This window comes from Hemitrygon akajei, chromosome 15 (genome assembly GCF_048418815.1).
Source record: "Hemitrygon akajei chromosome 15, sHemAka1.3, whole genome shotgun sequence".
Lineage (NCBI taxonomy): Eukaryota > Metazoa > Chordata > Chondrichthyes > Myliobatiformes > Dasyatidae > Hemitrygon > Hemitrygon akajei.
Window position 1 is genome coordinate 29,181,811 of NC_133138.1, and position 23,748 is coordinate 29,205,558.

Genomic DNA, 23,748 nt, shown 5'->3' on the forward strand with positions numbered 1-23,748 from the left:
TCATTTAATTTTCTAGTAGAGCTTCTGAGGTCAAATTGGCAGGCACTGAGGATGAAAATCAGCAAGAACCAAGGTCAGCAGGTCCCACAGATGAGGGATGGTCAAAGGTTTATGCGGACAGGTCCAGAGCACAGTTGGCAAATCTGGAGGTCCAAGGTTGATCAGTAAAGTCCAAATTTTGGACTCCAGCAATCTCCAGGGAAGGAGGTCAGGCTGATAGGTGCTGATGATGAAGATCTGAGATCAAAAACAGTGGTCGGTGAGCCCTGAGGATGAGGCCTGGTGATCCCCAAGATTGGCAAATCCCAGGATGGAGATCCAGAGGTCAGAGATCATTTGGCAGGTCTGCATGTTAGTGGTCCAAGTTTTGGAGATCAGAGGCCCGAAGGTGCCCTGTCACAGTAGCCACTTTCCATTTAATTTAGATCTGCTGTTGCTTTTCATAACTAAACCAAACCTTAAGATGTGGTGATCACTGTTTTCCTAATATGATCTATCCTCCTCATTCCCTTTGATGGCGGCACACCTGGTTCTCATCAATACCTGCAGCGTAAAAACCCCGTCTTTGCACCCACTCGTTGCCAGACCGTTGCTTCAGTCAGTGCGGTAATTCACGTTCCCAGCCGCTTAGATGGTGTATTCTGGATTTTAACTTCAGTACTGAGGTTCCCCTGTGTAACTCTGTCTCTCCGTGTTAATAGGAGCATTGCATGCCTCTTGTCTTCCTATTCGCCCTTCCGCCTGCTGTTCTCCTCAAGCCACACTCGCACCCTGGTCCGCATCCCTGCTCAGCCTCGTTCCGCTGCCCCCCTACACTCTCTGTTGGCTTGGTGGTTAAACACTGCGTTCCCACCAAAACGACCCAGGTTCGATCCCCGGTCAAGTCTTCCTCACTCCTCGGCTTTCCTCTGCCTAATCCTCGCTCTCCAGCCTCCCTGTAACCGTTTATTAACACTTTTAGATTACTCTACCTCCGTGTCTGTGTGCTGTGTTTTCCTTTGCCCTGTTCCATTGCCACAGAAGGTGTGACCTGTACAGAAGGGATGTACCCGAACTGAAGGGGGACTAATATTCCAGCGGGAAGGTTTGTTAGTGCTGCATGGTGGGATTTAAACTACAGCTGCTGGGGGATGGGAATCAGAGTGCCAGAACAGTTAGTGGAGAGGTTGTGAAGCAGATGTTGGTAAAATCTCAGGCAGTTAGGAATCAAAGGGCTGAGCATGGTGTGACTAGTGTCCTGAGCTGCCAATATTTCAAAGCAAGAAATATCATAGGAAAGGTGAATAATGGTGTTGAAGATGAGGAAACTGGTTTACAAACAGACAAGGTGTAGTGAGGAGAGGCTTTTCATAGGGCAAAACTGCAGCCAACAGAATGAGTTGTGATTTAAAAGGTGAATAAAATTGAAAAGTGAATACAGGACTGAAGGTATTTGAATGCACGCAGTATACGGAATAAGGTAGATGAACTTGCAGTGCAGTTGCAAATTGGCAGGTATGATGTTGTAGACATCACTGAATCATGGCTGAAAGAAAATAATAGCTGGGAGCTTAATGTCCAATGATACACATTGTATCAAAATGTCAAGCAGGAAGGCAGAAGGGGTGGCATTACTCTGCTGATAAAAAATGAAATCAAATCATTAGAAAGAGGTGACATAGGGTTGGAAGGTGTTGAATCATTGTGGATAGACCTAAGGAACAGTAGGGGTAAAAAGACCCTGATAGGAGTTGTATAAAGACCCCCAAACAGTAGTATGGATGTGGCCTTCAAATTACAACAGGAGATAGAAAATATATGCCAAAAGGGCAATGTTACAATAATCATGGGGGACTTCAATATGCAGTTACATTGTGAAAATCAGTTTGGTGCCGGATTACATGGGACAGCTTTTTAGAGCTGGAATCAGCTATTCTAGATCAGATGTTGTGCAATGGACCAGAACTGATTAGAGCTTAAGGTAAAGAACCCTTTGGGGCAAGTTATCATAATACGATCAAATTCACCATGAAATTTGAGAAGGAGAAGCTAAAGTCAGATGCATCAGTATTACAGTGGAGTAAAGGGAATTACAAAGGCATGAAATAGGAGTTGGCCAGAATTGATAGGAAAAGGAAACTGGTAGAGATGATGACAGAGCAGCAATGGCTGGCATTTCTGGAAGCAATTGGGAAGGCATAGAAAATATACACCCCAAAGTGGAGGAAGTATTCAAAAGGAAAGATGACACAACCATGACTAACAAGAGAAGTCAATGCCAACTTAAAAGCAGAAGAGAGGGCATATAATAGAACAAAACTTATTGAGAAGTCAGAGGATTGGGAAGATTTTAAATACCAACAGAAGGCAATTAAAAGAGTCATTAAAAAGGTAAGAAGGAATACAAAAGTAACGTAGCCAATAATAATAAGGAAGATAACAAAAGTTTCTTTTGATACATAAAGTGTAAAAGAGAGGCAAGTGTTGATATTTGACTATTGGAGCATGATGCTGGAGAGGTAATAATTGGGGAACAAGGAAATGACAGACTTTACTGTGAAGGACCCTAGCAGCATGGTGGAAGTTCCAGGTGTCAGGGGTCATGAAGTATGCGAAGTTACCCTACATAGAGAGAAGGATCTTGGGATACTGAAAGGTCTGAAGGTAGATAAGTCACCTGGACCAGATGGTGTATACCCCAGTGTCCTGAAAGAGGTGGCTGAAGAGATCCTGGATGCATTAGTATTGATCTTTTAAGAATCACTAGATTCTGGAATGGTTCCAGAAAACCGGAAAATTACAAATGTCACCCCACTCTTCATGAAGAGAAAGAGGCAGAAAAAAGAAAACTACGGGCTAGTTAGTCTGACCTCAGTTGATTATTAAGGATGACTCAGGGTACTTGGAGATACATGATAACATAGGCCATAGTCATCATGATTTGCTCAAGGGAAAATGTAAAAAAATAACAAGCAGGACAGACAAAGGAGAATCAGTTGATGTTGTTTACTTGGATTTTCAGAACACCTTTGATAAGTTGCTGCTTATGTGGCTGCTTAACAAGCTAGAGTCCATGGTTTTTCAGGAAAGATTCTAGCATTGATAAAGCAGTGGCTGATTGGCAGGAGGCAAAGAGTGGGAATAAAGGGAGCCTTTTCAGGTTGGCAGTTGGTGACTAGTGATGTTCCACAGGGGTTGTGTTGAGAAAGATTCTTTTTACTTTACATGTCAACTATTTGAATGATTCATCTAATGGCTTTCTTGCAACGTTTGCAGACACTATGAAGATTGGTGGAGGGGCAGGAAGTTTTGAGGATTTAGACAGATTAGGAGGATGGGAAAAGAAAATGGCAAGATGAAATACAATTTTGGGAAGTGTATTATCATGCAGTTTGGTGGAAGAAATGAAAAGGTTGACTATTTTCTAAATGGCGAGAAAATATAAAAAAACTGAGGCACTAAGGGACTTGGGAATCCTTGCACAGAATTCCCTAAAAATCAATTTGCAAGTTGAGTTTATAGTGAGAAAGGCTAGTGCAATGTTGGCATTCACTTCTGGACGACTAGAATATAAAAGCAAGCATGTGATTTTGAGGCTTTATGTAGCACTGGTGAGGCCTCACTTGGAGCATTGTGAGCAGTTTTGGGCCCCTTTATCTTGGAAAGGATGTGCTGAAACTGGATAGGGTTCAAAGGAGGTTCACAAAAATGATTCCCAGATTGAATGGTTTGGCATATGAAGAGCATTTGATGGCTCTAGATTCATTAGAATTCAGAAGAATGAAAGGCCTTGATAGAGTAGATGTGAAGAGGATATTTCCTATGATGGGAGAGTCTAAGACCAGAGGATGCAACCTCAGAATAAAGAGGTGTCGTTTTTCAATAGAGATGAGGAGGAAACTCTTCAGCCATAGAGTGGTTAATCTGTGAAATTCTTCACCACAGACAGCAGTGTGGAGGTCATGTACTTATTTATATTTAAGACAGATGTTGATATATTCTTGATTGGTCAGGGAATGAAGGGATATGGGGTGAAGGCAGAAGATTGGGACTGAAAGGAATATTGGATCAGCCACGATAAAATGGCAGAGCAGACTCGATGGGCCAAATGTCCTAATTCTGCTCCTGTATCTTATGGTCTTATGGGCTTGTGTAATTCCTGCCAGACCAAAGATATATTGGTCATAAACGTTGAATTTTACACATTACAGAAGCTGCCATCTTTTTTAATCAGTAATATCCTCCAAGATCACCATTGGCTCTTCTCCATATGTTCACTGCAGATTTGTGCCTCTGCCTCCCTTTAAGTGTGCTATGTGTGCCTTGTGCCGTGAGTGAATGTTGGTACCATGTTCTGCACCTTGGCTCCAGAGGAACACCGTTCGTTTAGCTGGATTCATTTGACAATTAAACTTGAACTTGAACTTTTACTATTTGTTGGCCAATGGAATACTCCCAGCAATAGTTCTCAAGTAGCCTCTTTTCAGAGCTACATCACAAACACGAGGAATTTTGCAGATGCTGGAAATACCAAGCAATGCACACAAGATGCTGCCTGACCTGCTGAGTTCCTCCAGCAGTTTGTGTGCATTCCTCAAGGAGCTTCTTGTTTCAGAGCTATTTGTCCCAACATTAGTGCTCTCATCCTACCTTTCCTCTGCTATTTCTGAACAGTTTTATCAGGAATATTATCCATCTGGTCTTTCTCTTCAGTTTTACCACATTTCACATTTTCAAAATTCAACTTCCTTGATTCAAGACTTTTAAATATCATTTACAATACACAAGTGTAAAGGAGAACAAAATAATTGTTACCCTTGATCTGATGCAGCACAAAAAAATCTACAATTAGATGAAGAAAACAAAAATAAAAGAAACACAATGAATAAAAAATTATGATCGCTTATATACATAGATTGAGGGATTGTATTGTCACAATACCACATTACTCCTTGCAAGTGTGGTTCCATCGTCTCATGCACCACAGTCATTGTCTCTGCACTTGTGCACTTCCACCCTGCCTTTAACTTTACATCATTGCTTGCTGATTTCTTGTCCATTTCATGTTTTAAAGTTCTATTCACACTATCTTAGTTTGATTTTCTCTAGTGTCTTTCTTCATTATTAGCGTGGTGGCTAGTGTAACATTCTTCACCGCCGGCTGTTAAGATTGGGGTTCAATGTCTATAAGGAGTTCATACGTTCTCCGCGTGATCACGTGGATTTCCTCTGACTACTCTGGTTTCCTCCAAAGATGTAGAAGTTGTAGTTAATAAGTTATGGGCTTGCTCTGTTGACACTGGATGCATAGCGATAATTGTGGGCTGTCCCCAGCACATTTTAGACTGTGCTGCTCATTGACACGAATGATGCATTTCACTGTATGTTTCGACGTACATGAACAAATAAAGTGAATCCCTGATCTTTTAATCTGAAATGTACAGTTACTCCCCAATTTGCAAATGATGTATTCCTGGCAAACAATTTGTTACCATGACATTTTATAAACACATCAAGAGAAATTTGATACAATTTATTCCTATAGGGGTTCCCAAGCTAGGGTCCACAGACCCCTCAATTAAGGATAGGGGTCCATGGCAAAAAAATGATTAGAAAACTCTGTAAGTGGAAAGCAAATTGTTGTAGTCAAAATGGTTTCGTAAATTAAACACAAAACTAAACCTACAAGGCACTTTTCAACTTATGAGCTCTGAGTTCTGATCATCCATGGCATTTAAAATAATAATGGTATTTAACACATCTGAGTTTGATTGCATCCTATTTCAAGTTTCTTCCGTTCACTCAGCTATACTCAACACCAAAATCTGTAAAGGAAGAGGAAGTTTGCCTGTTCTAGTTTCAATTGTTGTCATGCAGAGTGAGATTGAGAAGCCCAGCTTCAGTGTTTCAGTGCTTGCAACTTTGCTGATCAGTCTCTGAATTCTCACACCATAAGGCAAGCGAGCGACCCTCAATCACACTTCATGCCAAGAGACTGCTGTAAATGCAGCTTAAAGCAAAGCACGGAGTCCAACGGTCTTGTACCTCTTGAAAATCAGAGAAACTGCAAGTGCTCATGTACGGACAGCAGGATATGGTGGAGCAGACAAAAATAATTTTGTGACAGCAGTTGGGATATCCTACGATCTGAACTGAGGGACTCTACAAACTGGTCATCCAATGATCATTTGACTTCACCCAGATTCTCTCTTTTAATATCTTCAACCGTGGAGCAAACCAACAAAAGCTTAAGGAGCAACAACACATTTTTCATCTGGATGCACGTAGGCTTCTCACATTCAACAATTTCAGGTAACTTTCTCTGTGCCAGAACTGGCCGTTCTGCCATTAGTTACTAATCCATAATATTGCATCAGTTTTACTCTGCCTGATCTATTGATTATTTTCTACAGCTCTGCTTATGTGTAACGGAATTTACATTTTCCTTCTTTGTTTTTTGTTTCTTTTTTTCCCCAGTTTCCTTCATTAATATCAAGTCAGTCAAGTCAAGTCAAGTCACTTTTATTGTCATTTCAACCATAACTGCTGGTACAGTACATAGTAAAAGTGAGACAATGTTTTTCAGGACCATGGTGTTACATGACACAGTACAAAAACTAGATTGAACTACGTAAAAAAAAAAAACAACACAGAGAAAGCTACACTGGACTACAGACGTACACTGGACTGCATAAAGTGCACACAAACAGTGCAGGCATTGCAATAAATAATAAACAGGACAATAGGGCAAGGTGTCAGTCCAGGCTTCGGGTATTCAGGAGTCTGATAGCTTTGGGGAAGAAACTGTTACATAGTCTGGTCGTGAGAGCCCAAATGCTTCGGAGCCTTTTCCCAGATGGCAGGAGGGAGAAGAGACTGTATGAGGGGTGCATGGGGTCCTTCATAATGCTGTTTCCTTTGAGGGTGCAGCCTGTAGTGTAAATGTCCATGATGGCAGGAATAGAGACCCCGATTATCTTCTCAGCTGACCTCACTATCCACTGCAGTGTATTGCGATCTGAGATGGTGTAATTTCCGAACCAGGCAGTGATGTATTAATCAGATGGGGACTCCCACAGTTGATCACCATGGCAACTCTGACCCTATTCTAGTGAAGGGTTCAACAGATCATTCCCCAGTTCTTTCTGCATCTTCTAACAGACTTGTTTCTTTCCTTTCAGTTCTGAAAAAGGGTTAATAATGAGTCTAGATTTGGAAATAATCCATATTGAAACATAGAAAACGTACAGCACAATACAGGCCCTTCAACCCACAAAGCTGTGCCGAACATGTCCCTACCTTAGAACTACCTAGGCTTTACCCATAGCCCTCTATTTTTTGCAGCTCCATGTAGCTGTCCAGGAGTCTCTTAAAAGACCCTATCGTTTCCGCCTCCACCACCACCGCCAGCAGCCCATTCCACACACTCACCACTTTCTGCGTAAAAAAACTTAACCCTGACCTCCTCTGTACCTACTTCCAAGCAGCTTAAAACTATGCCCTCTCATGCTAGCCATTTCACCTCTGGGGAAAAGCCACTGACTATCCACATGATCAATTCCTCTCATTATCTTGTACACCTCTATCAAGTCACCTCTCATCCTCCGTCGCTCCAAGGAGAAAAGGCCGAGTTCACTCAACCTATTCTCATAAGGCATGCTCCCTAATCCAGGAAATACCCTTGTAAATCTCCTCTGCATCCTTTCAATGGTTTCCACATCCTTCCTATAGTGAGGTGACCAGAATTGAGCACAGAACTCCAAGTGGGGTCTGACCAGGGACCTATATAGCTACAAAATTTACTCTCGGCTCTTAAACTCAGTCTCACGATTGATGAAGGCCAATGCACCATATGCCTTCTTAACCACAGAGTCAACCTGCGTAGCAGCTTACATACCACTCAATATGCTGGAGCCATTCAACAGTTCAGGTAGCTTCTATGGAGAGGAATAATCAGTCAACATTTTGGCTGAGACCCTTCATCAGGACTGGAAAGGAAAGGGGAAAGAAACCAGGATAAGAAGTTGAAGGAAAGAGTACAAGTTGGCAGGTGATAGGTGAAATCAGTAGAGGGGCAATGTGAGTGGGTGGGAAAGGAGGGATGAAGTAAGAATCTGGGAGGAGATAGGTTGAAGAGATGAGGGGGTGAAGAAGTAGGACTTTCATAGGAGAGGACAGTGGACAGTGGAAGAAGGAGAAGGAGAGGCACCAGAAGGTGAAGGGCAAGTGAGGGGAAGAGAAGGTGAGAGAGGAACCAGAATGGGGATTGGAAAAAAGAAAGAAGATGGAAATTACTGAAAGTTAGAGAAATCGATGCTCATAATGAAGCTGGGACTTACAGAAATGTGGCCATATGGCTGCATTCATTGGGCTAGATGTCTGAATCTACAGGCAAAGTCAATCATTGGATATCAGGTCAGCTATTTTCTGTCTGATTGGATTTGTAAACCACTTCATATACATTTAATGATCAACCTCATTGCTGTGTGTCTGGAGCTGTATTTCTTGTACACTGAATATGGAGAAGGGTAAATGAAGGATCATAATCACCTAAATGGTGTTTTATAACATCTTATACCTACTGATAAAACTGGCTTATTAATTAAAGTCTTTAATTTAATGTATTCTTCTCAGGTATAACTCTAGTTAATGCATGCAAGTTATTAGCTCAGTCCACCAGACTACAAGATTTGTAACAAGTAATACACACAAAATGCTGAAGGAATTCAGCAGGCCAGGCAGCATCTATGGAAATTAATAGACAGCCGACATTTCAGCCCAAGAACATTTATTGAGTTCTGAGTAAACGTCGGCTGTTTATTCTTTTCCACAGATGCTGCCTGGCCTGCTGAGTTCCTCCAGCATTTTATGTGTGTTACTTTGATTTCCAGCGTCTGTAGATTTTCTCTTGTTTAAGATTGGTAACAAATCCACACTATGCTACCATTGCAAAGAAATGGTGTTGGATTTGTCAATTGATAAGGCTATAGAAAATAAATGGTTATAAAAATCAGTTACTTAAATGGAATGGGGGGAAAATAAGAACATAGTAATTTCTGATAATATGTAATCTATATGAATAGAGGTCATTAGACTCTGATAGGTTTTAATTTTAATATATGTCAGTGAAAATTGTGGTGGTGAATCATTTTTTAAATAAGCTTGCTTCTTGGTCATTTTTCCTGTAAAAAATATTTTAGTTCCTATTTTAATCAGATTATTTTCAGAATGAATAGCTTCACTGAAACTTATTATAAGGAGAGGTTGTAATTTTGCTGTTTCAAATAGAATAGGGAAATAATTATCATATTGCTTTATTTCATTTCTTTCTTTCAGTTTCAGATATTAAGCATATTGAAAAAATCTTTCAATTTCAATAGGTTTTCTGGTACTGGATCAAGATCTGAGTCAATGTGTTTCTTTTTCACAGGGAAAGAGACTAAATCTGTAAAATGGGCTCAATATTCTGTAGCAAAATACCAGCCGCATTGCAGTTTAGTTTTGTTTGTGGTCTATTTCCATCAGTTTTCACCCAAAGTAAGTGCCTTATTTTGACCTATCAAAATCATATTGTTTTATTTCAGTATAGTCTTTAATGTATTTCTGTACTCTGAGGAGCATAATGTGCTTTATAGGAATACACTGGAATAACTTTACAGACTAAATTAAATTTGCATCTCCTTCTCTGTTCTTCACCTCCATTTCCCAGTTTGCACTTTCATTTTCCCAAAAAAATTGCATCTTTCTATCGACCTCCTACTGATGGTGCAGTTCCCTTATGGAGACAGAATGCACATTTCAGAGTTACATTTTGGGCTTACCTTGTATTCCAAATTTCACCCTTCTGCAGTTTCATGGAGTGAATGTGGAATAGATTAAAATTCACCAATGACACCAAAATTAGAAATATTGAGAGATTATTGTTGATTAAAGCAGTCACACTTTATTTATTTAGAGATGCATCATGGTATCAGGCCCTTCCAGCCCAATGAGTCCAAACAACCCAATTACATCCATGTGAACAATTAACCTACTAACCTGTACATCTTTGGAATGTTTGAGAAAACTGGAGCGCCCGCAGGAAACCCACATGGTTACAGGGACAAAGCACAAACTCCTCATAGACAGTGGCAGAATTGAACTCCTGGTTGCCGGTGCTGTAATGGCATTAGATTAACCACTACACGACCATTCTACCCTCTTTAGTTGAACAGTCAAGGCAAATCAAACTGGGTTGTAAACTGAATGGGCTGGAACTCCTGCCACTCATAAAGATTAGGCCAAAGAAAGATGCAAAAAAATTAATTTATTTTATAGCACAGAGGTAGAAAAGAAGTTTTCATGTGTCTGGGGTAAAAAAAACTATTTATAATTATAAGAGTTCATAATAAATCCAACAAGTACATGGTGAGTCAAAGGAAAATTATGGAGTGAGCAGCAATTTATTATGATCCAAGAAGTATCACAAATATGCTATGTTTCTTAGTGAATATTTTTAAATGTTATCCATAAAAGTGTAGATAAGGCAAACTCATTTGAAATACTGAATGGGATAATCATCGTAAAGAGGGAGATTATTGGAAATTGGATAAATTGTCAAGCCCAGGTGGAATATATCAAAGGGTACTGTAAATGCAAGGGTGGTAGTTTCACTGGCTCTAACACTGATATTTCACTTCTCTCTCACTAGAGCAGTGATGTCTCATCATTATACTATTATCTAACATTATACTATTGCTTATAAGGAGAAGTGATAAAAGTAATTACAAGCTTGTTAAGCTTCATTGGTAAAACTATTAGAGACCTTTCAAAGAGAACTTCAAACCTTTATTTAGATAAACAAAGATTCATCAGCATGTATTTAAACAGAGCATAAAACAGTGAGCATTACAACACAGTACAGGCCCTTCAGCTCATGATGTTGTGCCAACCTTTTAACCACTCTAAGATCAATCTAACCCTTCCCTTCTACAGTGCCCTCAATTTTTCTTTCATCCAATTTATTAAGTGAAAGTTCCACCTGAATCACCTGCTTGCATTCCATGAATAGTGAAGATAGAAGGTCAATAAGGGGAGGGTGTTTGATGTACTGTACATGGAATTTTGCAAAGTTTTTGACAAGGTCTCACATGACAAGTAAAAGCCAATGGATTGCAAGGCAAATTTTGTCCCAAAATGTTTCAATGTTAGAGAATAAAACTGGTGGTTGATAAATGATTTTATGATGGAAAGTGGCTATTGTTTGGATTCCAGAGGGCTCATTACTGTTAAATTTTGTAACTGTCCAAAGCATAAAACCAATCAAAAGAAAAATGAAGGAGCCTGAAAGAAGTGCGTAAAATTCATTTTTACTTCAAGTGAGGTGCACACTTATGATGTGGTGGTGTGATAACGTATGCCGTTCACGTACTTTTGCATGATTAAAGAATGATTAATGACACAATATATATATACAATATTACTTAAATATTAATAAATTGTTAAATTCACGACACTCTTGTGTAGTGTTTGTAGAGTGTACTAGAGTGTAGCATACTCTACACTACACTTGAATTCTTGCTTAGCAATAAACTCCAGCTCAAAATAGAATGCATCTCAAATTATACAGCATTCTGCAAAAGTCTTAGGCACCCTAGCTCTATATACATGCGTAAGACTTTTGCACCGTTCTACATCTGTCAACAAGGAGCTAGAGCAAGTTTGTAAATCTGGCAGAAGCAAAGAATGTTGGGAATGGTGAGGATGGAACACTGAGAGGGGTGTGTGACAGATGGCAGAGAAGGAATGTCAGGGGTGGTAGGTGGTGCCTGTGCAGGCTAACCTGACTTTGAAACACCAGGTAAGATCATATGATTCCAAACAATTGGTTTATTGATCTTTACAGAATGTCTCTCTGCTGCTTCCCTCTCATTTCTCTCTCCCTTCCCCCTTCTCCAACCACGATTCCCCTATCACTGCCTCCTTCCGACTGTTGACTGCAATAGAAACAGAATCAGGTTGATTATCACCAACATGTGTTGTGAAATTTGTTAACTTTGCAGCAGCAGTTCAATGCAGTACATAATGTAGAAAAATAAATAACTAAATAAATTACAGTATATTTATATTGAATAAATTAAAAATTGTGCAAAAACAGAAATAATATATATTAAAAAGATAGGTAATGTTCATGGAATCAAGATCCACTTAGGAATCGGATGGCAGAGGGGAAGAAGCTGTTCCTGAATTGCTGAGTGTGTGCCTTCAGGCTTCTGTACCTCCTATCTGATGGTAACAGTGAGAATAGGGCATGCCTGGATGCTGGGTGGACTTAATAATGAACGCTGCCTTTCTGAGACACTGCTCCTTGAAGATGTCCTGGGTACTTTGTAGGCTAGTACCCAAGATGGAGCTGACTAAAGTTTCAACCCTCTGCAGCTTCTTTTGGTCCTGTGTAGCAGCCCCCTCCCCCCACCCATACCAGCCAATGATGCAGCTTGTCAGAATGCTCTCCGTGCTCTCCATCTATAGAAGTTTTTGAGTGTTTTTGTTGACATACCAAATCTCTTCAGATTCCCAATGAAGTATAATCACTGTCTTGCCTTCTTTATAGGTGCATTGATATGTTGGGACCAGGTTAGGTCCTCGGAGATCTTGACACCCAGGAACTTAAAAATCCCATATAGAATCCCATATCCGAATCAGGTTTATCATCACTTATATATATTATGAAATTTGTTCTTTTTCATATATGTAATACAACTACTATAAAAAAATTCAGTGCATAGTAAATTTTAAATTGTCCCATTAAAGCCTCAAGATTTAATCGCTGTGTAGGATTTCTTACTCTTGTGGGATAACGTCTTTTCTGACAAAGAGGATCACTCTTCTTGATAGGTGAGACTTGTAGCTGTGAAACATTCTCAAGTTCCAGGATCTTCTCTGGTGACTGTAGGGGTTGACTCTGGGACTGCGGGAAGCAGTTCTGACAGCTCTGGACACGTTTCTCCTCTTTTCTTCTTTCTTCTCAAAGATGCTCTTGGCATCTTCTGTACATGTTGGCATCCTGAACAGTGCACAGTGCATGGCAGCTGCTCGACCTGCTAATCTACCCCAGGCCACTAGAGAAAGCTTTGAGCCAACATTTTCATTTTGGTCACGGCGAAAAGACCAGATGTAGTTCCTCCAACACTTTGAAACATCTTACACTCCAAACCAGACTCAAGGCCTCCGTAGTGTTAAGGGAGCATGATGCAAAGGCTGTGGGGTATTCACTTCCATCTCTCATAATGTGTGACATGACTGCACCCATACCATAAGGTGAGATGTCACAGGCAAGCTTCACTGGATAATGTGGATAATGATGTGTGAGTACAGTGTCTGATGTCACCATTTTCTTTACCTTTGGAAAGTCACCTCACATTACTTTGTCCATTCTCCTGAACTATAGTAATGATTCAAGGGGTGGAACACAGTGGCCAGGTTTGGCAGAAACGTTAATAGTAATTGACAAATCCTAAACAGGACCACAACTGTGACACGTCCTTTGGCATTAGGGCATCCACCACTGCTAGAATTTACTCAGCACACTTGTGTGATCCTTGTGCGTCGATGGTGTGACCACAGCAAGTGATGCTTTGGTTACAGAAGCCACACTTTTTGCGTCATGCTCTAAGCTCATAATCTTTTTTAACATTATCCTGAGATCTTGGAAATGTTCTTTGTCATCCTTACTGATAACAATGATGCCATCCAGGTAACATTGACTGTCTTGTAGCACCTGGCCCATAGCACTTGGCCAGAGTGTAGGTGCACATACTGCTCCAAAAATAAGCCTATTATAGTGATAAGCCCTTTGTGTTTGTTTATGGTGAGAAACACTTTGGGCTCTTTTTCCATCTCCATCTCTAGTTAGGCCTCTGTTAAGTCCACTTTGTTGAAGTGTTTTCTTCCAGAAAGGTTTGCAAAGATATCCTCTATCCTGGGCAGATTGACCTCTGTACTTCATTACTGGGTTGATAGTGACCTGAAATTCACAACAGATCCTGTCAGATCCATTCCTCTGAGCTACCGGGACCACAGGAGTTGCCCAACAGCTCCACTCAACCTTAGAAAGAACTCAATAGTGAGAAAATCTGCAGATACTGGAAATCCGAGCAACACACACAAAATGCTGGAGGAACTCAGCAGGCCAGGCGGCATCTATGGAAAAGAGTGAACTGTTGACGTTTTGAGATGAGACCCTTCATCAGGTCTGGGAAAAAAAAGATGACAAATTAGAGCAAAAAGATGGGTGAAGAGGAGGAAGAAAGGCAGTAAGTGATAGATAAAATTGGGAGTGGGGAAGGGTGAAATAAAGATCTGGGAAGCTGATAAGTGAAAGCGATAAAGGGTTGGAGAAGGGGGATTCTGATAGGAGAGGGCAGAAGACCATGGAAGAAATGGAAGAGGTGAGGAGCACCAGAGGGAACTGATGGGCAGGTAATGAGATAAAGGGAGAGAGGGAAACAGGAACGGAAATGGTGAAGGTGGGGGCAATTTCCAGAAGCTGGAGAAATCGATGTGCCTGCCATCAGGTTGGAGGCTACCCAAAGGGAATATGAGGTTTTGCTCCTTCAATCTGAGTATGGTCTCATCACGGCAGTCGAGGAGGCCATGGGCTGACAGCCTCTGCCTCAGCTCATCACAAGGCGGAGCAGAACGTCACAGAGCCCACAGACACAAAGCCCCGAGCAGCCAGAGCAATCCCACAGCCCCAGGTTCAGTTCAGCTATGGGAATGCGGGAGAGCGGGAGGGGACGGGAAACAGAATGTGGAGCAGTGTGATATTAATATAAGTGTTGACGGTTGGCACAATTTCAGTGAACTGTTTCTGTGCTGGGTGACACTGTGGCTTCATAACACTTGAACCTGCTTTTTTCATACATTGTTCATGTTCTATATAAACTCCTCCCAGCCCTTTCAATGTCAAGTCTGTAGTGGAGGCAACACAATGAGTTGATTATAAAAAACATGACTGAAAATAAATGGATATTGACAATCATGGGGTTTAGGAAGTTGTGAATTTATATTACAGTGTTTTCACCATTCATCTTTCCAGCAGGAAGCCAAAACCATATTTATTTTTTGGATAAGAATGGTGACATCCTGTTAAAAGGTCCGGATGGTTTTGGAAATGGCCCTGTTGAATGGAAATGGGAGCCACACTCAGAGCAAGAAATTCAGCTGCTGGGGACTTTTGACAAAGGGAGTTGGTCCTGGTGGAACACCCAGTGGAATGATAACTTGTATCAGAAGATTGAAAGGACTCCGAATGCCATTGACCTGAGAATTAGAAATCCTTCATTCCAACTTGCAGGATTGTTTACCTTGACTCAAACTCAGCCCAGAAAAAAAATTCTAAAGCAGTATGAAATCTTTGGGGTCAAAGGTGAGTCAGAAGATTATGTGAATTTCTATACATAATGTAATTTTTAAAGGATGGCTTGGTGCAGGACCAGCATATATTGTTGGGCCAATCAGCCTGTTTCCATGCTGTATGACTCTAAAATTACTTATTACAAGTGAATTTTACATCAAAAATTCCTTAGGAAAGATTTTGGACACAATGCTCTTTTGCATAACTTATTTAAATAGCATTTACATAAAAATATATCAAGAGCAATAGTCCCTTAAGCCTGTTTTAACTCTCAATGGGATTGTGGTTAATTTTCCACCTCAAAACCAGTTTCCATTCTATTCCCATATCTATTGATCCCTTGAACATCCAGAAATCAACTGATCTCTGGCTTGATTGAGTTCAAAAACTGCCCTCCAATGTAGATAATTTTAACAATTCATCATCCTCTACATTGAAGAAATTTATCTTCATCTCCAACCAAAACAGCTTACCTCTCTGGTAACTTGCTCCAGGCTCCTTCACCAGGAAAACTCTTACATCCAGACTGTTTAAGTCTTTATTTTTGTTTAGAAATACAGCATTTAAAAAAAAATTAAGGCCCATTCTGACCCAATGAGCTTACACTAGACAATTATACCCATATGGCCAATTAACCTGCTAACCCTTATGTCTTTGGAATGTGGGAGGAAACCGAAGCACCTGGAGGAAACCCATGCGGTCACTAGGAGAACGTACAAACTCCTTACAGACTGTAGCAGAAATGATCTGCGGTTGCTGACGGTGCAATATTATTATGCTACCATGCCAGTCTCTTAGGTTTCACTGAGAATCACCTCTGATTCCTCAGACTCTAGAGATTACAGACCTAGAATACTCAACCTCTCTTCCTACAGCAAAGTTAACTTTTTCTGTAGCAGGTGCATCAATTTTTATGTAAGGAGGGCAAAACTGTGCTCAGTACTGAAAGTGCTCACAATACTTAGCAAGGCCATATCTAATTGCAATAAGAAAGCTCAGTTCTTGAACTTAAATCCTTGCTGCACCTACATGTTGGCCTTAGAACATAGAACATGACAGCATACTGCTGGCTCTTTGGCCCATAATGTTGGGCAGAACACTTACCGTCCCACCCAGGCGCCTTACCGCTGGGGACATATTCCTTCTCTCACTTGCCCAAACCTCTTCCCTACAGGACCTGCTTCCTCCCTTCCCTCTTCCACTGCTACCTCCGTCCAACCCTCCCCCAATTCAACCCTTTTCACCTCCTTCCCTGCCGACCTTCTAAAACTCCCCCTCCTTGTTGACTATCTTTTCCTGGGTGAAAGTGGAAAGTGCCCAAGATCAACCTAATCCTTCTCTCCTACATAGCCCTCAATTTTTCTGTCATCCATGTGCCTAAGAGTTTATAAATATCACTAATGTATCTGTCCCTACCACCTAGGTATTCATTTTAATATCAAAATTGGTAATCTCTCAACATTTATAATGTGCTGTCATATTTTTTTAAATGGACCTTGTGCACAGCCTCCCAGTGCATGTCTTGGGTGATCTGTCTCACTGAAGTGTGCTGATGCTGAGGACAGATTCAGACTGGTGCCTTTTTCACATCCGATAATATGGGAGCTATATTCTTCACCATCACTATGGTGTTGACAGTAACAAACACCCTCCAAGCTGTGTGTCGCAGAGCTGAATCCACACTCTCAAGTGCGTCTGAGGGAAAAGTCACTGGCTCTACACTGTCTCATTGCACTTATTGAGATTTTGTGGACCTACTACATTATTCTGTGGCTAAGAAGCCCTAGAGACTGGATTGATTCTCTCATCATGGGACAATTTTTATAATGGTCACATCCTGAGTTCAGTTTGAGCCTGATCATTGGACTGTACATGTCACCACTTACTCTGAATCTCATTGGTCTGTTTCTCACAGTTGAGGCGAGTCCACAGCAGCCTCTGTTGGGCAGTGATGTCACCCTCAGCTGTACCATCTCCAGACTCCCAGATACCGTCAGTCTCCATTGGAAACCAGTGGGCTTATCCCAGCAGAATAGGAGAAATACTGATCAGATCCGGCTGAATAACACTGTCTATCTGATGGTCCGACACGTTACAGTGGAGGATGGGAAGTTGTATCAGTGTGAAATGTGGGAAAATGGAACCATCATTCACTCAGGAGAAGCACATTTTTCTGTCTCTGAGGGTGAGTACTATTACCTCAGGGTAGAAATTCAAATTTGTGATGTCAAAGTGTGATATGTAAAATGGAGAAAGATTCATGCACATCCTGCTCAGACATGGTGGGGAGCCATGAAAAGCTGGTGCACACATCAGCATTGAACAAAAAAAATGTATACTCACTCCTTCAGTGGCCAATCTCACTGAATGCTGCTGTTGCTTGCATTGATTCTCCCTGACACTCTATCCACACACATTCATAAACACAAAAGATACTGCAGATGCTGGAAATCCAAAGCAGTACACATAAAGTTCTGGAGCAGCTCAGCAGGTTAGCCAGCATCAAATGAGGAGAATACCAACTGTTTATTCCTCTCCTTAGATGCTGCCTGATATGCTGAGTTCCTTCAGCATTTTGTGTGTTGCTCAGATCAGCATTCAACTGGGAGCAGGTCTGAAGGAAGAGGACAGGATAAGAAAAGCTTATGGCCTTTGGGATTGTTTTTCATCTGTAGAATTTTATTGAGTAGAAATTAAAACCCTTGGACAATTTTGTTTAAAAAATGAGGCAAGCTGCAGGAGGAGAAACAGAAGTGTAATAAGTAGACCATCAAAAGGCCCATACATGATTTTCCACCCAGAGTTTAACTACGGGGCCTGAAAATTAGCCTGGAGTTTCATTGATTGTTATTGTCAGAGGCCCTCAGATGAAGTGAAAACCATTTGTTCACATGTCATCCAAAAAGATCATTCTGTTCATCAGTTCATTGAAGTATAAAAAAATGTAAAAATAGTGTTATAGTTACAGAGGAAATGTAGTGCAAGTAGACAGGTAAATGAGAAGGGTCATGGCAAGGTAGACTGAGAGATCAAGGGTTTATCTCTATTGTACAAGAGATCCATTCAAGGGTTGCCCAACAGTGAGGTAAAGCTGTTCTTGTGCCTGGTAGCATGTCTTCTCAAGCTTTTATATCTTCTGACTCATGGGAGGGAGGGGGGGAGAGAAGTGAGAATAACCAGAGTGAGAGGGTCCTTCATTATGTCTGCTGCAGGAGTTTTTCTTTTTTTTGGTAATTTTTTTATTGAAGTTCATCATCAAACAAACATTTCCATAAGTTATATTTCAGACATTGTACATATATATCATATGATCATATACCACAAATCTCCACAAAGTATTTATCTGAGGTATACACTTATAGAAAAGAGTGGAAAGAAAAACCAAGCAAAAGGGAAGAACTATGTTCAAGTAGGGAGTGATTTTTTTTTTTTACAACAGATTCATTGATTTGTGAGAATAAAATCAGGCCTATGAGGCATTATGTAGTTAAACCATTTTGAGGCCAGCTTTTCTAATGGACTCTGCCAGGTTTATTACTCTTTGCAATTGCTTGATGTCTTCCCATATCAAGGTATGATGCATCAAAGTTTACGGGGAGATGGCCGGGAACTGGGGTTAAGGAAGAGGAAAAAAGGATCAGCCATGATTGAATGTGGAGTAGACTCGATGGGCCAGATGGCCTAATTCTGCTCCTGTGTCTTATGGTCTTATGGCCATTCTATGGTCCATCTATAAGAATTTGTGAGGATCACCGGAGACATACTGAAATTCCTTTGCCTTCTAAGGAAGTAGAAGTTTTGGTGCACTTTCTTGACCATAGTGTCCATGTGAGTGAACCAGGACAAATTGTTGGTGCTATTTATACCTGGGAACTATAGGCTAGCAACTATCTCTACCTCAGCACCCATGATACAGAGAGTGGTGTGTGCTCTCCCTGCTTCTTGAAGTCACTGACCAGCTGTTTTGTATCGCTGACATTAAGGGAATGCCACTTGCACTGACACCATTCCACAGGCCTCTCTATTCCCTTCCTATTCTCTTTTCATCATTGATGAGAATTGCTTGTGTTTGGAAATAGGGGAGCATACTTCGTGATGATGTACTGGTGGTTATTCCTGTAACTTATGTGTTTCTCTGAATGGAAGATATACATACCGATGTGGAACTTAGGTTCTCCTTCTGACTGCTCGCTCAATCATTCAGCAGAAGTTTATGTTGCAATGCCAGCTTCCCAGTTGAATGAATTGGTTCTTGGGTCAAAGGTATTGAATTCCATTCATCTGTATCATTTTTGAACTCAATGTGAGTAGATTTGGGCCCCATATCTAAGTAAAGATGCCAAAAGGTATTGACCCGAAGCTTTGACTGTACTTTGTTCCAGAGATGCTGCCTGACCTGCTGAGCTCCTCCAGCATTTTGTGTGTGTTGCTTGGAATTCCAGCAACTGCAGATTTTCTCTTGTTTCTAAGAAAAGATATGCTGGCATTGGAGAGGGTACAAGAGATTTATGAGAATGATCCTGGAATGCTAGGGTTAACATTTGAGGAGCATTTAATGGCTCTGGTCCTGAGTTTGCTGGAGTTCAGAGGAAAGAGGGGAGATCGCACTGAAACCTACTGAATATTGAAAGAGAGAAAGTGAACTTGGAAAGGATGTTTCAGACAGTCTGAGAGTCTGGGACCAGAGGGTACATCATCAGAATAGCAAAACATCTCTTTAGAACAGAGATGAGGTAGATTCTGTGAAATTCATTGCCACAGATGGCTGTGGAGGTCAAAACATTGGGTACATTTAAAATGGAGGTTGATAGGCTCTTGATTTGTAGGACATCAAAGGTACATGGAGAAGGCAGGAGATTGAGATTGAGAGGGAAAATATATCAGCCATGATTGAAGCAGACTCGATGGGCTGATTGACACTATTCCGTCCCATGTCTTATGGTTTCATGGTCTTAGTACTTTAACAAAAATCAAATCAGTGAAGATCGGTGCAAGAAACACACTTATAATTGCCAGTAATTATTCCAATTTTTATCTTTATCTCAGAAATTCTAACTTCGTTTTCTCTTTCCTTTTTGTAGCTTTATATAAAAAGAGCTACAAACTTTATCGCTCAGGCTCCGATCACAGTGAATTGGATTTGATCTGTCATTCTGTTACCTATTACTACAAAGCTATGTGGACATGGAGGACAGTTCCTCAAAGCTGGGGGAGAGAAATAGCCTCAGTATCGAGATATCAACATGTCAACATGGACAGGACAACTTTTGGGAATCGGCTGGTCCCCGAAGTGGCAGGTTATAATGGTTATAAGTTCAGTGTGAGGATTATCCCTGTACTGTTCGAAGATGCGGGGCTTTACTCGTGTTTTCTGGAGTCAAATAGATTTGTGACCATTAAACTAATCACAGTTAAAGGTAAGAGTGAGAATGTGTTGCTGAAGCTTTCAGAGAAAATATCTATCGTTTGAATTCTAACAATAACTTGTTTCCACAGTCACAGCTGAACCATCTGATACAGTGACTGAGGGAGACACCGTTACCCTGAACTGCTCTGTGTCTGACGTCACTGCATCAACGAGACTGGTTTGGATCAATGGAGACGGTGAGACTGTTGGAGATAAAACACTGAGAGATGTAGAGAAATCACTGAGTCTGGTCATACGGAAAGCTGACAGAGGCAGAGGGAAATGGACGTGTGTTGTGTTTAGTGGAAGCCAGCTCACACTTCTTGTCACATATTACGTGAAATACAATGGTGAGTGACTAAATGCCTGCTGTCAAACAAGTAATCTTATCACTTGTTAATCACTCTGACAACAGTGAAAAGATATTGTTATATTATTTGTATATCCTTTGTGGGAGGCCCTATAGTTGGACAGACCATCAGACAACTGACCCTGCAATAATATATTACAGGCAATGGTGAGACTGAGACCAATCTGTGTGTATCAACTATGCTCTTTGTAAATTCATTGGCAATGTCAATTGTTTATATGTGTCTGTAAAATGATGCCATTAATGTTGGTTTTCTATTCTAAAATATTTAGATAACAAATGCTTATTCTAAGCTAGAACAATTCAAGTGAAACCCTTGTCTCTTCAAGCCAATCTTGCTTCCCCATCTCACTGATCCTGATGACATCACTTCTTTTCTGATTGAGAGCTGGTGTATTGTGGGAGCAGCAAGCTCATTGACCTTCACTTAAACATCCAGAAATTATGTCATTTGAGAATGCAACAGGCAAATCAATGGGAGAATAAATGATCAAGCTGACCTGGGCAATCTATTTTGTAACAGAGAGAAAAAAAATCAAAGGAGGAACTTCTTTCACTGAGAAATGGTGAGCACTGAGTTTGGTCAGTGAATATTGAAGCTCCCTTTTTAAAACAACTTAGTTCCTTTGTGTAGCCTTCTTAAATTTAAAAAAGCAGCAGGTTGTTTCCACATCTACATTGCTCTCTTACTTTTTTAACACCTTTCCTTGGTGACGCCATGCACAGGATCAACTTGGATTTGGGCAGCTTCCCAAATTGGCTCACGCATCCACCGTATGCAATGCATCCCAGACTATAATTGATGGTAATGCCTTCTACCAATGTCTGAAATGACCATGGGATTCTGCTGTAGCTTTGCTATTCTCCACCATCAGGCAGTGCCTTAAGAAGGTAACGTTTATCATCAAAAACCTACACCTTCCAGGCTACCATTGGGCAGGAGGTAAAGAAGCCTTTCATACTTGACAATAAACTCAGCATTGACTTAGATCTGTGCACTTTGGAAAATCTTTATTCTAAAGTTATTTGTTTGAACATACAAACATTCCTAAATTTCACTTTGCAGCCTTGCTGCCTCTGTTTCCAGTCACTTGCGGAGCTGTGATTTTCATTGCTCAATCACTGGCAATGTTCCAGTCTGTTAGTGATATGAAACAAAGTCCACCTGCTGTCTTCTAATCAGAAGACAATAGAACCATAAGGCAGAGGAGCAGAAATAGGATCCTCACAACCCCATTCTCCTGCCTTCTCCCATTACCTCTGACACCTTTACTAATCCAGAACCTATCAATCTCCACTTTAAATATACCCATTGACATGGTCTCCACAGCCATCTGTGGCAATGAATTTCACAGAATCACCACCCTCTGGCTAAAGAAATTCCTCTACATCTCTGTTCAAAAAGGGCATTCTTCTATTCTAAGTCTGTGCCCTCTGGCTCTTGTCGCCCCCATGAATCTATTTATGTGTTTCCATTGTTTGTCATTTTTATTTTTACTGCAGTAATTTCTCAGGTTACAAACGTTCAATTGACTGATTTTTACCACAGCACCATTGACTACATAGCAGTACGTGTTTTTAATTGCCTATAACAAGTATTGCCCAGCTCTCTGCTCATAGATCACAGATCTTATCAAATTTTTTGATTTACAATATTTTGCAAGGTGAAATGTTTTCCAGGATAATCATCCTTCTTGTAAATTGAGGAATATTTTGAAGTCAAGTCACTTTTATTGTCATTTCGACCATAACTGCTGGTACAGTGCATAGTAAAAATGAGACAATGTTTTTCAGGACCATGGTGTTACATGACATAGTACAAAAACTAGACTGAACTACATAAAAAAAAACAACACTGAATTTTGTAAAGTATTTGGGGGCTGAGAGAACGCTTGATGATTCTAAGACCGAATTTAATATAATTAATATCTGCAGGAAAGTGACTGCTCCTAATCCTGCTAGGTGCTCCATTGTCCTGGTGCAATGTGCTCTGAAACTTCCTATCTAAACGATTATCAAAGTATACTGAGAAGAAATTCTCCATGGTATTAATTATTTCATGGGTGAGATTGAGAAGCTGTCTAATTTTAAAATGCCATTCCCTTTCCTTGCAGGAAGCCTGAATTCTATTTACTTTTTCCATGAGGAAGGAAACTTTGTATTGAAGGGGCCAGACAATCCTGGAAGTGACTCCATTGATTTGGAATGGAGGCCACACTCAGGGCAACAAACCACAAAGCGATTGGCCACTTTTCACAGAGAAGATCAGCGATGGGCCGTACAATGGAGTGACGAGTTCAGTAGAATACCGGACATTTCCCAGATGTTACATGTGGACTGGGGAACCTTTAATCTGAGAATCAGGAAACCCACCTTTCAACTTGCTGGACTGTTCACCTGGAATCAGACACAGACCGGTGGGAACATCCTGAGTGAATGGGAAGTATTTGGGATCAAAGGTAAGTTGGTCAAGAAGCTGAAAAGGGTTCAAGGAAGCAACATTTTGTGAGATATTCTTCAAATATCCACAACAGATTATTGGAATTCAGTCAGAATGCTGTAGTTCTGTCACCCAGCCCAAAATAAATCTTATTA

The 23,748-nt window shown here is 40.7% G+C and overlaps 1 long non-coding RNA gene across 1 annotated transcript; it reads left to right on the forward strand.

Annotated features, from left to right (window-relative positions):
• The first annotated feature begins 20,695 nt into the window (after window positions 1-20,695).
• LOC140739574 (uncharacterized) lies at window positions 20,696-23,417 on the forward strand. The gene is made up of 3 exons (XR_012101677.1): window positions 20,696-20,793; window positions 20,873-21,133; window positions 23,268-23,417. It is a non-coding gene; the product is annotated as an uncharacterized lncRNA (long non-coding RNA).
• Window positions 23,418-23,748: the final 331 nt, after the last annotated feature.